This window comes from Cupressus sempervirens, chromosome 1 (assembly GCF_028749045.1).
Source record: "Cupressus sempervirens isolate cs-2001-9-10 chromosome 1, ASM2874904v1, whole genome shotgun sequence".
NCBI classification, from domain to species: domain Eukaryota; kingdom Viridiplantae; phylum Streptophyta; class Pinopsida; order Cupressales; family Cupressaceae; genus Cupressus; species Cupressus sempervirens.
Window position 1 is genome coordinate 743,697,400 of NC_143118.1, and position 6,506 is coordinate 743,703,905.

Sequence of the window (6,506 nt, forward strand, 5' to 3'; positions counted from 1 at the left end):
CTTGGGTGCATCACATAGTGGATTATTTTTTTACTGGTAGGAGATGCATCGTCTACCATGCTAGATACAGATCATAGTGCATATATTGGTGATAATTCACCATCATTTCCTAGAGCTACCCGTGATTCTAGCATGGGATCTATGAAAACGTCATTATTGATTGACAATGATGAATCGATGCCTATAAAATGTCCTAAGATTCTAGGTACTTTAAATAAATATTTTTTATATTGTAATATGCATTTACCTATTCATAAGAAGCATTGAATTGATTATCCCATGACATTTTTCACAGGAAGTGATACATTTTATAAGAAGCTTTATGACCTCACGCTGCAAATATTTGGGCCCACCATACATACAAGGTGGAACATCATAAGTGAACTAATTTTTTATCGCACTATTTTTTTTCAGTTCATTAATTGGTGCAACATTTTTCCTTTCATTCGGGTCTTTTCTTTTACTAGCTATATCTAACAATTTTTTGTTTTTTCTTAAAAGGTGGAACTTTCAAGATAAAAAATTAAAAGATCAGCTCATCAAAGATTTAGAGCATGAGTTTGGTATTAATATTTTTAATCATAAGAAAATGTTACAAAAAGCTTGCAAACATCTTAAGGCTATGAGGGACTCATATAGAAAGAGTCTCATCTTAAACCCAAAGTACGAGTGTCCTCCCTTTATTATAGTGAGGGAATGGAATGAGTTCATTTTGGATGCAAAGGAGAAAGGGGATGGTCAAAGAGAAATTACACCAGCAAATGCGAGAAGGTATGCAATAGTATTAACTACTAGTACATTAATGTAATAATGCACTAATTAGTACTAATCCTTATATCTATATCATCTAACATATTTCAAACTTTTCATAGGTTGTAAGACACATCAAAGGAAACAAAGGCTAGGCTAGAAAAGGTTGGGTAGCACAGACTTGGCTCTGGGGGATATTCTAAAATCAAAGCACTAGTTGTAAGCAGTAGTAAATGAATTGTAGAGAAAAAATATTTATAAAATGCAAATAATTTTGTTAATTAATAAAAAAAAATGTAGGGTACTAATTTTAATTTTGAGGCCATAGAAGAACATAAAAGAATTTCCTTCAAGCAAGGCTATGCAACCGTGGCTAAATGCCTATGGAAAGCTTCCATTGCCCTAACCGAATAGTCTCCTACATCATGTGCACAAGTAAATATGCTAAAAATTATATTAGAAATTGAATACTTGAGCAACAATCTATTTGATAATAATGTGTATGACATTGCAATCCAGCCTGTTAATCATGACATAGATCATATGCCACATCATGAAACCCCTAATGTGCATCGTACTATCCATGGAGGTGCTCATTTGCTATTTAAAACTAATTATGTAATTATTAATATAATTTAACATCTTTAATTGAACTTGATGTAACATTTTTGTGTATATTTTAGAGGATATAGAATCATGTTGTGTTGAATCAATGTTGGATGATCAATAGGTAGATCATGTCACACATTTAGGTAAAGAAAATATATGTTTTGTTCTTTTAAATTAATTTTTTGATTTATAGTTCTTTTACTGAAATAAAAACTCATAATTCACTAATATAAAATGATGTGAATTTAACTCGTGAAGCATGTGTTATTGCAGTGAACCCCCCTTTGTTGCAATGGACTCATGTTCCTCAAGAGATGAGGAGGAGACATGCATTGTAATTAGAACTAATAGAGGAGGGGGATGATCAGGACATTGATATTCCTCTTAGAAATTTCATGAAAAAGAAAGAAAGAAAGAAATCCAAAAGGAAATGATTGTTGTGTGTTAATGAATTTTATGTGTTAATGAATGCTATCATGTGATTATAATGAGTGAATGTTATATTTCAAAAATGGATGAATGAATGAATGTTATTAAATGCTAATGGGGAATTTAGAGTGATGTTGGGGAGGTGGGGGGGGAGGGAGAGGCCAAATGAGATTCCACCTTTACGTGGTTGGCCTTGTTTAGTAGAGAATATTAAACTATTCTCGAAACCAAGTGAAGCTCAAACTTTAAATATAAGCTTATAGTTAATAGTGACAACCAATTCGCAAGTCCAAATGAAGTTCTTTGTTACAGGTACATTTTTAGTTTTTAAAGAACAATGTCATGTTTTAATATTGTGTAGTTTTTTTCTTAAGTCAAAGTATTATTTTACTATAAGAACATAATTTATGACCATTTTAGTAACTATTCTAACATCACTTTATGAAAAATCCTATTTTGAAAAAGATGGCGATAAGTGGTGTTGTCTATTCCTTGGGAGATTGGATTGCATAGGTCTATCTCAAACTCATTTGCATGCGGTAGAAATGCATACTTACAACGATTTCATTCTACATTTAAAAACATTGATGACACTCTAGACACAAAATAATGCTCATGTTGTTGACTTGATAGTGCTATGAAGGCAAACCAATTTTTGAATTTGAATGAACCTGGATGTTCAGATCTTGTCTCCTTGGATTTAGTCTTCATGGTTCTTTGTCTCATTATTACTATCATCCTAGTGAGGTAACACCTTTTCCTTATTTCTTAGTCTCTTATAGTTCATACTTGTTTAACTTGAATAATTTTTGAGTTCCTTGCAAAAAGGGTATGACAAATAGATACGGTTATACAGGCTCTATTTCCTTTACTTGAACTTGATGTTATGATTTATCATATCACATTTTATTATTTTGATGTTGAAATTGAAGCATATTATGATACAATGGTATGATCATCATGCTATGATTAAAAATTTATGGTGTTTTTGTTGTTTATATGGTATTATGTGACATTCTAATATGGATTCATGCTTATTGCCTATACCCATTCATAATGTTTCTCCAAATCATCCCTTTGTTGTTGCATCTTTGCTATCAATTTGTCTACCATTTTCTATTGAGAGTATGGAGATAACTAAGATCAAGGTTCATGAATAGTAGGAAGTTTAGAATTTAACCTTGATATGAACCTTGATAATGATGTATGGTCTCATATTACAAGTATGGAAATAAGGTTCATATTACCTAGCAAGTTTAGAATCCATTTGTATTGGTCTCATTTGGTCCTCGTCTTCATGGTTCATCTCTCACTTTTTCTCTCCATTTTTTCTATTAAACTTGGGCTCCATTTTCATAGCTTCTTGGTCATATTATTAAGCTCTCTAGTCACATTGGGGAAGCTTTGTTGTGGTCCTTAGATAATCCTTTCATTCATTCCATCAAGCCTTGGCCTTGCAATGGTTGAGGGAAGTTACTCTCACTACTTTATTTCATATTACTATACCTTATCAAAGTTCTTTATATTTTTCTTTCATTAACATTCTAATCATTTTATCTTTGTGGTTATCTATCACCATTTATTGTGTGTAAATAAGGGAGGTGGAAACACCAAAATGAAATTTTTATTGAAGCAAGTCTCTAAATGGCCTCCCAACATTCTCCTTTGTCTTTGTATGTGAAGGTTCACTAGAGGAAGAAGTGAGATAGTTTTATCTTCTTTATTTGCAAGTCTCTCTCATCTTTCATCTTTTCATTCTATATATATTTTAAATTTTATAATCAATTTCCTTTCTAGTTATATTAGTCTTATTTTTATATTTTTTTTAGTGTTATTACTTTTTTCCTAAGGGTTCATGCCTCAAAACATGTATTATTTTCATAAAAGAACAATGCACACTATGCTAATGTGAAAAATCTACACTATCATCAATGATTCACACTAGTTTCTAGGACCATGATCTTGTGGGTTTTAGTGTTTAGCCTTTATTTTATTTTGAATTTTATATCTTTTATCATATTAGTTGTCTTGATCTTGTAGCTCACAAAAGTGTTGGTTACATAAAGTGTCACAAGAGATAATTTATCTATTGAGATTTTAATTATTCTTGAGGCTAGTGAACTTTTAATTCTACTCCTTTTGGTGAAACCTGTGAAACATAAAATTACAACTTTAAAATTTTGCTCGGCACATAAGGGTGTTGAGTGATAGTTTTTCTTAGCACCAATAGATGTTGAGTGATAGGAGAAGGTCTTGAGCTAACTCAGCACAAGAAGATGCCAAGTGAACTTGACACAAAAAGCAATTCATCAAGTGTATGCTGAGTGAACTTAGTCACCACTATAGGTTGGAGCTCAGTAGAAGTGGATGCTGAGTGAGCTCGACAATAACTGCAAAGAGAAAACTTCAAACAAAAGACATGACTGAGTGATAGATTTTCAATGTGAATAATTCCACCATTAAAATTAGAGAATCAAAGTATGAAGCTTCAAACAATAAAGTTCTTAAATGCAATGAATAAGGATGAGAAATGGATTTAAGTATGCTTTCTTTCTTGCCATTCAACTTTGATTTAAATTTATTACAAAATCTAGGAGCATTTGGCTTCAACTATAAAACCCTAAAATAACCTTAAAACATAAAAATGGTAAAACTTCAAACTTTAGAATTTAAACTTGCAACACTAATGGCTACATACAACAATTCCTAGAGCAATCACTGCTTCATAGGATAAATGCATTAAACAACTAACTTACAGAATGACTAGAGAAGGAACATGTGTAACTATAGGCACAAAATGAACTTCCTCCTATCTTTTACATGATTGGATCTACTGATCTCTTTCTTTCTCTTCTTCCTTCTCTACTCTTCTTTTCAACACTCTAATTTGCTCAACTAGCTAGTCGAAGGAATGTGTGACATTCCTTTGTCTTCTACCAAAAAATATTTTACACCTTATTTCCAAATTTGAAAACTTACCTATCTACATTCAATTTTTTGATCATTTTGCAATTCGTCAGGTGGTAGGTGGGCATTTGGCTCTAGGGGCAAACAACTGTAGCATTAAATTCCAACACTCCCCCTTTCTCCTAAGCCAAACAAAAACAAGGATCACTTTTGATCCAAATCAATTACACCAAGACTCTCTCTTAGGTGTACAAAACCTCTAATGCCTAATGGCTTAGTAAATATGTCTGCTAACTACTTCTCAAACTTACAAAATTCAATCTTGATATCCCCATTCTCCACCAACTCTCTGATGAAGTGATATATGATCTCTATTTGCTTGCTTCTCCCATGGAAGACTGGATTCTTGGATAATGCAATCGAGGAGATGTTGCCACAATAAATTGTGGTTTCATCCTCTTTCCTTTCATTCAAATCTATCAAGATCCTCCATAACCAAATAGCTTGGCATGTTGTTGCATTTGCTGCTATGTATTCAGCCTCTATTGTAGATTGAGCAACAATAGGTTGCTTCTTGGATGCCCATGAAATTGCACCCAATCCCATATGAAACATATATGCTGAAGTCTTTTTCCTATCATCTAGACTTATAGCCCAATCACTATCCATGTAACCAACCAACTTAAATTCATTCTCTACACTATACAAAACTCTAAATTCCTTGGTACCATTCACATACCTTAGGATCCTCTTTCATGTTTGCTAATGGGAATCCTTTGGTGTTTCCATAAATCTAGAAATCAAACTTACTACATGCATTATGTCTAGCTGAGTTGCAATCAAATACATCAAACTTCCAACCATGCTCTTGTATAGTGTCGGACTCAGTTTTTTGCTACAATCTTCCTTACTCAACTTTAGACCTACTGCTATTGGTGTTTGGGCTGCCTTACTATTCTACATTTTGAATCTCTCCAAAATCTGCCTTGCATATTTTTCTTGAGAGATAAAGATGCCATCATGCATTTGTTTTACTTCTATGCCTACAAAGTACTTCAAGAGACCTAGGCCTGTCATTTCAAATTCATTTTTCATGGCCTCTTTGAACTCACCAATTAGGAGATTATCATTTCCAGTGAAGATTAAATCATCTACATACAAGAAAACAATCAACACATTACCATTTTTTGCCTTGATATAAAGTGTGGACTCACCATTGCTTTTGCTAAAGCCATTGTAGTCAATCCTATTGTACCATGCCCATGGAGCTTGCTTAAACCCATATAGAGCTCTCTTCAATCTATACACCTTGTTCTCTACACCTACAACTTTATAACCAGCTAGCTGCTCCACATAAAATTCTTCTTTCAATACACCATTTAGGAAGGTGGACTTCACATCCATTTGATATATCTTCCATTTGTGTTGGGCTACAATTTCTATGATAGCACACACAGTTTCCATTGGGGTATATTTCTCATCATAATATCTGCCATACTGATGCTTGTATGCCTTGACCACTAAATGTGCCTTATGCCTATCTATTTTTCCTACAACATTGCACTTGGTCTTGTATACCCATTTCATTCCAATTACTTGTTTCTTGGGAGAAAAAGTAGTTAACTCTCATGTCTCATTTCTTTCAATAGCATCTATTTCTTCATCCACGGCATTAGACCATTTATCCTCTTTTATAACTTCCTCAAAATAAATTGGATCACTATGAGAAAATAATGCAAAATTTAGACTCTCATCATAATCATCTTCATACCTTTCATCTTGGTTTATCTCCCTTAGACTCTTGGCCTTTC